This window comes from Macrobrachium nipponense, chromosome 18 (assembly GCF_015104395.2).
Source record: "Macrobrachium nipponense isolate FS-2020 chromosome 18, ASM1510439v2, whole genome shotgun sequence".
In the NCBI taxonomy this organism is placed as follows: Eukaryota; Metazoa; Arthropoda; class Malacostraca; order Decapoda; family Palaemonidae; genus Macrobrachium; species Macrobrachium nipponense.
The window spans coordinates 89,546,223-89,557,969 of record NC_087211.1 but is presented as its reverse complement, the minus strand read 5'-3'; the positions used below and the strand labels follow the sequence as shown (position 1 = coordinate 89,557,969).

At 36.5% G+C, this 11,747-nt stretch overlaps 1 protein-coding gene across 2 annotated transcripts in view; it reads right to left on the bottom strand.

Moving 5' to 3' along the window:
- Nucleotides 1-404: 404 nt before the first annotated feature.
- LOC135197324 (neuropeptide Y receptor type 5-like) overlaps nt 405-11,747 on the bottom strand; it is a 520,327-nt gene continuing 508,984 nt past the window's right edge. For both annotated transcript variants that reach the window (XM_064224463.1, XM_064224464.1), the window contains exon 6: nt 405-1,044. The gene's annotated coding sequence lies outside the window, so the exon portion shown is untranslated. The remainder of the gene's footprint in view (nt 1,045-11,747) is intronic.

Here is an 11,747-nt window from a genome sequence, read left to right as displayed (position 1 = left end):
ACATTTTTACAAATTAGGTTTAGCACTTCACTTGCAATATGGAAACAGCTGTCCCAAACTCAATGTATATCCGTTTTGATGTATCCGCTCTTAGTAATCATTTCATCTAATAATCCACGTATAGCAAATTATATACATATGCCATATGCTTATTATATATAGTTTATATTAAAAAAAAAAAAAAAAAAAAAAAAAAAATTTTAGTATATGTATATTATATATATATTTATATATATATATATAATATATATAATATTGATATATATATATTTTATATATATATATATATATATATATATATATATATATATATCTATATATATATATATATTATCTATATTACGTTCCGGTTCAGGAAAGTAAAACACAGCAAGTTGTTCTTTTATTATATATATTATGCATAATACAGAGTCGTTTCATAGAAGCCAAATAAGGTAATTTGTAGCGTATGTTACAAGCAACAATATATATATATTTATATATATACCTATAATTCATACATTCGTATAACATTATCTGGATATAAAATAATTTCTGAATAGTAACTGTGCTGCACAACGATGCTGTTTTTATTTCTGCGTACCCAACGAACATGCAGGACATAAATATAAGCATATTAAATTTCGTGAAGACATCATCGAGCGGAGGCTGTACGCATTGCGCATGCGCAACATTGACTTTGGCGCGGCCTAGGCCAAAGGCAAAGGAACATTATTGTTCTTGTCCACGCGTGGTTTTTTTAACTCATTTGAAAATAATCACGACCAAATTAATATTCATAGAATAAATGGGCTCAGTTTTAAAAAGAGAAATGATGAGTGAAAACGCGTGGAATGCCTTTATGCGCGTATGCTAACATCAGTGATTTATCCCAACGGAAGGCGTTCTAAGCGTAGCCATGTTTCCCGCCCGAGTGTCTTCACAGTGCCACACTTTCTTGCGGCGAAAATTGTGGGGTTGTATCTTAAAGTCGAGTTTGTGCGGTTTCGTCAACACAGATGTTGGCGTTTCTCTCGCTGGGTTTTCCTTCTGCCATTCGTCGGCCTGAAACGAGAGAAGCAGAATTTTAGAGGAATATGATTATCTGTGACTGGGTAAATGACAAGCACATTTATATAATATAATATAATATAATAATAAAGTGGCTTAAATTACAGACTATTCAAAAATACAGACACAGCACACGCATATAAGAAATAAATTAAACCATTATTATGAACTTCATTCAAATAATCTAGATACAAAAAAAATTAATATCTGTAAACTGGCGTCACAACTATTATGGTAAAAAACACACACAGACACTTTATATATATACTTATACGAGGGTAAGTCAATAAGTATCCACACTCCAACTTTTTTTATTCAATACAACAGCAATACAAAGTTTACAATGACATCATTTTTCAACATAGTCACCCTGCTTTTCAATGCACTTGGTCTATCGTTGCACTAGCTTTTCGATACCCTCAGAAAAAAAAACGTTTTCTGTTGAGCATTGAGCCACGTATGCACCGCTTCCTTTACCTGGTGATCGTTGGCGAAACGACGGCCTCTTAAAGCATCTTTAAGAGGACCAAACAGATGGTAATCAGACGGGGCGAGATCAGGACTGTATGCAGGATGTTCCAACACCTCGAAATGAAGTTCTTGAAGAGTGTTAATGGTGTGGGTGGCGGTATATGGACGGGCGTTGTCATGCAACAAAAGAACGCCTTCCGACAATAAGAGGCCGTCGTTTCGCCAACGATCAGCAGTTGAAAGAAGCGATGCATATGTGGCTCAGTGCTCAGCAGAAAACGTTTTTTTTCTGAGGGTATCGAAAAGCTAGTGCAACGATGAACCAAGTGCATTGAAAAGCAGGGTGACTATGTTGAAAAATGATGTCATTGTAAACTTTGTATTGCTGTTGTATTGAATAAAACAAATAAAAAGATTGGAGTGCGGATACTTATTGACTTACCCTCATATATATATATATATATATATATATATATATATATATATATATATATATATATATATAAGTCAATAAGTATCCGCACTCCATTTTTTTTTTTTTTTATTTTTTTTATTTAATACAACAGCAATACAAAGTTTACAAAGACATCATTTATATATATATATATATATATATATATATATATATTATAGATAATATATATTACAACAACTATTTTTAATTATTTTTAAGTAACGTTCAAAGTGTAGATCCAATTCAAGACTGAAGATATAACCAACCATTCTAGCGAACTGTAACCTACGTAGCAGCTGACTGGCCTGTCCCCCTTTGAATTTAAGGGTGACAGTCCAATTTTCAAAGAAGAGAAAAGTTTGGAGACGTCTTTTGAGCGTTAACGAATCCGGAGTGAGATCTGAATCAGTTTCAACAATAGGACAGGAGAGAGAGAGAGAGAGGAGGAGCCAATGAACGAAATCTGAGACAATGGGAAAGAAGAGGTTGCGTGTTGGTCGGCGTAAGTTACGCGCACACCATGTGCAATATTTCTCAATGGAGCCACATTTAGTGCTAGTAGTGGGAGTAGTAGTAAAATAGAAAATAGAAATAAGGCCAAAGTCCAAACGCGGGAACCTGTGAGGTCATTCAGTCCTGAGACGGAAATTGACAGTGAGAAGGGGTGTAAGTTGTAGCAGGAGGACAGCCTCGCAGCTGCACCATGAAACCACTGTTAGGAGAGGGTGGAAAGTCTGATGGAAGACAGAGAATATGAACGGAGGCACAGTAAAAGGAAGGAAAGGGGGTTGCAGTTAGGGACCGAAGAGATGCTGCAAGGAACCCTAGGTAATGCTTACAGTGCACCGCATGAGGTGCACTGACTGCACTAACTCGCTACATTAGGTTTTATCAAAATGTGTGTGTGTGTGTGTGTGTGTGTGTGTGTGTGTTAGAGAGAGAGAGAGAGAGAGAGAGAGAGAGAGAGAGAGAGATTATCCTCTTCTGCACAACAAAAGCCAGACTGAGCTCCCCTGTTAAAAGCAAAACCTGTCGAAGAGAATCTATATACTACACATCCTCGCAAGCAATCTTTGAAGAATAATCCTTTCCCTTTGGAGAGTAAGAACACTTGTTTACCGTCTATGATGCAATGCATTTGCCTCTTAACATCGATTTTGGCCTTATCTAAGTTACGGGATGGCGACGAGAAAAAAAAGAAAGAAAGAAAGAAAGAAAGAAAGAAAGAAAGAAAGAAAAAAGGGAATACCGAGCGTTCAAGCAGACAAAAGTCTTTACTGAAAAGTGGGAAGAATGTCTGACAGTAATGGATTCTCCAGGCAACAGATGGCAGCACCTCTCAACCCGTTACACGGTTTCCCACTTCCTGTGCCAGTAGCCGTTTCTCATGGTCTCTCGTGACAATGGGCTCCTTCCTTGATATTTCCAAAGTTTTTACTACCGCTGTTAAGGGGGAGTCGATTTTAAAAGACTGGGCTCTTCAAGTGTGAAGCGTGACACTTCTGGCTGAAAAATAAGGCCATTCTCAGCCAAAAGATTTCATGCATTTATTCGCTACGATATTGCTTTTTTTATACAGAAGTTCCGAAAGGAAATAAAACTTGGACGGTACAGAGGAGAGTTGGATGGTTTGATCAATTTAGAAAGGCAATGCCTGACCTGGCTGGTCACATATCTACCTGAAAATGGCTCCAATTTCTAATTTTTATTCTTGGAAAAATTGGTTTCCTTAAGAATAAGGATGTCGATGGAGAAAAACAAAACTACCATTCAATGTTTCATTCATGTTTCCTCTCATGTGTAGAAGATACTGTGGATCCATACACTCATTTTGGAAGTTCGCTGAACTAAGTAATTATAATATCACAATTCACACTATATGCAGCCTCAACAAAGTTAAGATAAAACTTAACACTGAAAAATACGTCATTCTTTCTGTATCCCATTATATATATATTTTTTATAACTTCAAACGTTTATATTATTTTCCATGTAGTCCTATTGAAAAAAAAAAAACCTGTAAAATGAAAAATAGCAGGAAAAAAAGAAATTTGTCAATATTCTTATGTAATACTTCCCTTGTACATTCCTAAAGTCCCAATTAATTGGCCCTTTTATGTCATAAGCTGCGTATATATATTATATATATATATATATATATATATAGATAGATAGATATAGATAATAGATATATATATATATATAGAATATATATATATATATATATATACACACACCACACACCACACACACACATATATATATCACAAATATATATATATATATATATATATATATATATATATATATATATATATATATATATATAAATGTACACACATACTTATATATGTATATAGATGAACATATATAACCTAAACGTATCCCTCTACGATAAAGACAAGAAACACTGTATTAAATAAAAGAAAGGTAAAAGTAAAGTCCTCTCTCTCTCTCTCTCTCTCTCTCTCTCTCTCTCTCTCTGTGTCTCTCTCTCTCTCTTTCTCTCTCTCTTCTCTCTCTCGGGAAGACGAGAAGAGGAAACGCTCATTGCATAATTCTTCTTGTCCTTATGATATGCAAGAATAATACCCCCCCCCCCACCCTCCCCTCAAAGACGGGGCATTTGAAGACCCGACTAACTTCTCCGAAAAAAGTCGTGTTGCTGTCTGGATTCGCGAAAAGGGTTTGTGGGGGGAGGGCTGGTGGGGGCGGGGAGCGTGTCGCTAATTGAGCAAAAATGCTGAGAAATGCGCGTTTAAAGAGAGAGAGAGAGAGAGAGAGAGAGAGAGAGAGATTAAGTTCTCATTAACGGTGAGGAAGTAAAAGCAGACGCAGCCAGTCGAGAGAGAGAGCGAGAGAGAGAGAGATAGAGAGAGAGAGAGAGAGAGAGAAGGGTGCATATTACTGAGAAAGGAATTCAGCAGTGATCCAAAATAAAGGAAAAAGGAAGCAGAAAGAAAAGAACGAAAGAACAAAAAATGAAAAGTAAAATGGAAGAGGAAAACAATAAAAAAGAGGAAAACATAAGAAGAAATAAAGAACGAAGTCAATGATTCTTAGAAAAGTAAACACCGGTAAAAAAAAAAGTAAAAAAAAGTAAAAAAAAAGTAAAAATAAAAGTTGAGAATAAGAAAGGAGAAAGCACATCAAAGAAAGAGGATAGAGAATGGAAAACAGACGCACAAATAGCGACAGAAACAAAATGTGAAAGGAAACACCAATGAATGAAAATGAGGGAAAGAAATACAAGAAAAAATACATAAAGGCAAGAATGACAGATCATCTGGTCTGTCAGAAGAAGAAGAAAAAGAAGATGAAGAAGAAGAAGAAGAAGAAGAAGAAGAAGAAGACCCAAGCAGATGATAATAAAAGAAGAAAATAAAAAGTGGCATGAAGGCAGAAGGAAGGAGGAGGACGAGGTGGTGAGAAGGGGGGAGGGATAGTGACAGGTGAGTGTGTGGTGGTGGTAAGGAAGAAGAGGAGGAGGAGGGGAGGAATAAATTAGAAAAGCAACAAGAAGCAAGCTGGGGATGACAATAGGAGAGGAGCAGGAAGTGACAAGAGAAATGGAGAGGAGGAGGAGGAGGAGGAGGAGGAGGAGGAGGAGGAGGGGGGGGGGGGAGAGAGGGGGAGAGGCCCTTTCTCCAGCAGAGCGTAAGGGAAACGTCCCATTGTTGCAAAATTTGAGCAGCGTCAGATGAATGCGGAGGAGAACATCGGGCTGTGGGATGGACGCTCTCTCTCTCTCTCTCTCCCCCCGGGAGGATGGGATGGGAGATGTGCAAGACAAAGGGAAAAGGGACAGGAAAGACAAAGTATGGAATGGGCAATGGGCACGAAAACGAGAGGCGGAAGTGAATAAATGGAATGGGCAATTTGCACGACAAAGTGAAAGGAAAGTGAAAGGATGGAATGGGTGGTTTGCACGACAAATGGAAAGCAAAGTAACAATATGGAATGGGCGATGTGCACGGCACATAAAAATCAAAGTGAGAGTATGGGATGGTCGATATGCCCGAAGAGACGGGAAAGTGGCAGTATGGAATGGGCAACATGAGACTAAAGAGAGGGCATTTTACACAACGAAACTATGTAAAAATACGGAAACTGCATTGTTGCAAGACTAAGGGGAAGGAGACAGCAAAGGAATGAAGGAACGTGACGGAAGGATCTGCGAAGTACTAATTAGCAGTGACTTGAAAGAATATCAAAAGAGGGAGATGCGATTGAAGAATGCGTCAGAATAACGATGGGAAGGGTGAAACTCAATCAAGAATGGGCCAGAAACTAGATAAAACGAGAGGTTATTAGAAGAACATGTTAATAGCACTGAATAGGTAAGAAAAAAAGGTAAAAAAGCAAGCTTACGAAAATTGAAAATGAAACTGGTTACACACCCCACGATACGAGCAGACACGAAAGCGAAGAATCAGTCACAAATACAATATAGAAATTATTTTTATTATTATTATTATTATTATTATTATTTGTTCTATCACAGTCCTCCAATTCGACTGGGTGGTATTTGTAGTGTGGGGTTCCGGGTTGCATCCTGCCTCCTTAGGAGTCCATCACTTTTCTTACTATGTGCGCCGTTTCTAGGATCACACTCTTTTGCATGAGTCCTGGAGCTTCTTCAGCCTCTAGTTTTTCTAGATTCCTTTTCAGGGATCTTGGGATCGTGCCTAGTGCTCCTATGATTATGGGTACAATTTCCACTGGCATATCCCATATCCTTCTTATTTCTATTTTCAGATCTTGAAGACTTATCCATTATTTCCATCTCTTTCGACTCTCAATTCTGATGTCCCATATTATTATTATATTATTATTATTATTATTATTATATTATTATTTATTATTTTATTTATTATTATTAATTATCATTGATTAGTTATTATTATTTTATTATTAAACTATTATTATTATTATTTATTATATTATTTATTATCATATTCAGCAGATGAAACCCTTATTCATAATGCAACAAGCAGGCCACAGGCGTCACTGACTTGAAATTCAAGCTTCCAAAGAATACGATATTCATTCGAAAGAATGAACTGAACTTATGGGAAATACAGAAAGAAGAGATGACGTTTTAATAAAAGAAAAAAATATAAAAAATTAAAAAAATGTATACGAAAACATAGGTGAACCAAAGAAGTGATAAAAGTGTCCAAAAAATTGAAAAAAGGTACAAAATCAAAATGCTACAAAGGCAAAGGAAAAAGGTCTACTTCTACTATATATCACGACAGGAAGAAGACTGACAAAGGAGAAACAGGTTAAAGAGGATCAGAACAAAAGGACGGAAGCAAGATGGAAAAAGGAGATAACAATGGAGAGTTGTTGGAAGTCATAATAAACTGGAAAATGGATATTAAATTCTGCATGATTAAAATTCCATGGACAAAAGCGGCCTGGGTGACAATGATCCCCTCCCCCCCGACCTCCAGGCTCCACTCCCTTTGGACAACCCCAGGGGGGAAAACCACCCACCTCCCCTCCCCTTGGACACCCCAGGGTGAGGGGGGATACAAACAACCGGGGGGATACAAACAACCATCACCCCGACCCCCCAACCCCCCAACCCCCCAACCCCCCAACCCCCAACCCCAACCCCAACCCATTTTTCCCTACAGGGCATATGACCAAGAAAATACCTGAAATTCTAAACAAGTATACAGGCAAGAACATATTCATACTTTCTCTCTCTCTCTCTCTCTCTCTCTCTCTCATATGCATGAATGCAAAGCACAGATTTGGTTAATGGAAGCAGGAGGATTACTGTAGCCTATAATAAAATCAAGTTATTTATATTAAATCACTCCTGTAAGGAATGATTTACTTCGGCTCCAGTGAAAATATAACGGAATTCACCGGATGAAGGGAAAGTGAGTTGGACTAAACTCATATCCTCTCTTCAGGACAGTTTGGGCTCGAATCTTACCTGGCAGGAGGCAGTACCGTTTGAATGGGATTCGGAGAGAGATCCAGGGAAGGGGTTAATGGACCACCACTGAAAGGGCCCTCTAAAGTAGGATACTCTGAAGGGTATCTTACGGTAGGCCTTGTAAGAGGAAGAGTTACTAGAGAGCATCCTACGGTAAGGGTTGTAAATGGAAGAGAAAGGTAGCTAGCTGAAGGATATCCTGGGATAGGGGTAGTAAGAGGAGGAGGAGGAGGAGGGAAGGTTCCTCAAAGGGTATCCTGCGGTAGGGATAATAAGAAGAGAAGGGAAGGTGGCTGAAGAGTATCCTTCGGTATGGATTGAGAGAGGAGAGAAGAGAAGATTCCTAAAGGGTATCCGGCAGTAAAGGTAGTGAGACAACGAAGGTAAGGTTCCTATATGGTATCCTGACGTAATGCTATCAAAAGGAAGAAGGAAGGTTCCTACAGGGTATCCTGCAACAAGGGGTAAGGGGTGGGAGGTGACGGTTCTCATAGAGGGTCCGTGGAGGGGTGACTGGCGTAGTATTTAGATTCGAAGCGAAGGGGCGAATTCAATTATGCCTTCAACGGTGGTTCGGCTTCGTAATGCATTTTTGAAAGGCAGGGAATAAACCGGATGTGTTTACTTCATCTGTTTTTGTTTTGCTAAAATTTCTATTCCATGTTTGAATGATGAGAGGCCTGAATAATAAACCAGGGAATTGGTTCTGTTTTTATATTTGCGGATGGATTTGAGGCACTGACAAAAATAAATAAAAAATAAATAAATAAACGTAACACCGGCTGACCTTTGTTATACACGTGGACGATTTTATTATAGTTTTCATTTTTGTTAGAGAAGGTTCCAAGCACTTAAAACAAATGTAAACAATGACAAATGTAATACAAAGAATGAAAATGTGATTTTTTTTTTATCGGCGATCAAATCACACGATTGCAGCCAATATTATTGTTGGAATTATTCTTCCTAATGAACTTGCATAGATGTATATATATATAATATATATATATAAATATATATATATATATATATACATGTATACATACATACATATATATATATATATATATATATATTATATATATATAAATAGATATATATATATATATATATATATATATATATATATATATATATATATATGTAATGTATACATACCTCATATATATAATAATATATATATATATATATATATATATGTATATATATATATATATATATATATATCTATATATATATATATATATATATATATATGTATGTATATAATCTAGTAACTGATAAATCCATAATGAATATGCAAGAGAAGACAAGGAGTTTAATATCCTCTGCAGGAAGTGACGAAATTCATTATTGTCTTGAACGACTACCAAAGGCATCTGTAAGTTAGTCGCTTAAAAAAATCCCAAGCTGGCTAACAAGTTTTAGGCCTAGTCACAAATGACTTTGTGGTGTAGAGAGTTAGAATAAAGGTTACAGAGTAGGCCTAATAATTCTCGGAACTGTATTTATCACCCAAGTAATCTCTCGCTTCCATTTAGTGAATTTATGTTTTTCATTTATGCGCATGAGAGAGAGAGAGAGAGAGAGAGAGAGAGAGAGAGAGAGAGAGAGAATTATTTATAAGATTTATTCTTGTTGGCTGTGATCATTAATTCTCCTGAGAAGAGAAGGAGAGAGAGAAGAGAGAGAGAGGAGAGAGAGAGAGAGAGAGAGAGAGAGAGAGAGAGTTATTTATAAGATTTATTTTTGGTGGCTGTGATCATTAATTAATTTGAGAGAGAGAGAGAGAGAGAGAGAGAGAGAGAGAGAGAGAGAGATTCTCACTACTATTTCTAAAACCGCACACCGCCAGTCCGCAGAACCCAATCAATCAACCAATAGTTTTAAGTGATAATTAATGTACGAATGCATTCATGCACTTCCAAGCACAGCTGCACTAACTGGTGTCTATGCAGAGAAAAAACTCTTAAAATGAAAAGCAAAAAAATGAAATCAAACGAACAACAGGTATTTAAATCATGACAGACACTTAATCAATCTCACAGGTTTGACTTTCATCCCAAAGACAGCATGAAAAAAAAACTATAGAATAAACGCAACCAGCCGATTACACAGAAAAACTCAGAAATGAACAGGAATTTAACCCAGACAGACAATTTCTCTATCCCCCAGGTCCGTCTTCCTTAATAACGACCTTTAAAAAAAACAACACAAACACAAAAAATACAATAAATGCGTCTTGCTATCAACCGAAAAAAATCCTCTCTCAAGTGTCATGCCAAACACCTGTTTCCAATCTTCCTTAGAAAAAAAAAAAAAAAAAACACACACACACACACACACAATACAATAAACGCAACTAAGGGGAAAAAAATTCCCAAGAGTCATACCAAACACCTGTTTCCAATTCCAGTACTGCTGTAGCCTCTGCTACGGACAACAGATGCGCAATTATGAGACGAGAGAGAGAGGGAGAGAGAGAGAGTCCCCCTCGGCTGAAAACTTGTCATAATTTTCGGGTCGCCAGAAGTTTTTGTTTTGGGAGGAGGAGGAGGAGGAGGAGGAGGAGGAGGAGGGGCGGGGGCGAAAACAGCGAGAATACCAATAGTACTATGGACTACTGGCTCAAGATAGCTTCGCCTCGGTTAAGGAGAGGGAAGGAAGAGCTGAATTCTAATTAGTGACGTTATAAAGGCGAACATTGTCACATCGATCTAGGCAATTGCAAGAGAGAGAGAGAGAAGAGAGAGAGAGAGAGAGAGAGAGAGAGAGAGAGAGAGTAAACTTAAAATGAGTTTAGTTTGGCTGCCTGTGATCAATCATCAGGAATTCTATCTTGTTATCAGAGAGAGAGAGAGAGAGAGAGAGAGAGAGAGAGAGAGAGAGAGAGAGAGAGAGAGAGAGAATCTAATAAGGTTGTATTCTTGATGTCTGTGATTAGTGATCAGTAATTCTCTTGAGAGAGGAGAGAGAGAGAGAGAGAGAGAGAGAGAGAGAGAGAGAGAACATAAAATGAGTTTAATTTTGCTGGATGTGATCAACAATCAGTAATCAGGAATTCTATCTTGTTATGCATCTTTAATGCTCTCTCTCTCTCTCTTCGTCTTTCTTTGTGTGTGCATGTTTCTTCATCTTTGTTCTGATAGATTCCATCCAATTTCTTTCGAACCAAGAATTGGCATTTACCAAATGAACAAATTGAATTCACTTTGTTCAAAGATTCTTTAATCATCTTGGCTACTGAAGTATCTAGATTGAGAGAGAGAGAGAGAGAGTTTACAATTCTTATTGAGTGGTTATTTGCATTTTCTGGCAGAATGTACGTTATTCAACGTTCATTGCAGTCGTGCATGTTTTTACATATCCTCCTGTTTAACGTGGAGTCAAGTGATAATTCTACAAGTTTTATCGTTTAAGATATTTTTTAAATATAGTTTAAATTCACATTTTTTTCTTGTTATACTTCAAGACAATTTAAAAAAAAATATGTTGGAAACGGAGTGTTGGACGGTTAACACACACACACACATAAATAAAATAAAAAATTAATAAATAATATTATTTTTTATTATATACTGGTAGCTATATATATAATATATATCTATATACTAAATAAAATATATTATAGATTATAATATTATATATATATAAATACAAATATATCTTTGCATGCATATACTATATAGGATATATATATAAATATATGTATATATTATGTATATATGTATAGATATATATATATATATATATATATATATATATATATATTATATATAGTATATGTATATATATCATCTTTATATACATGCATAC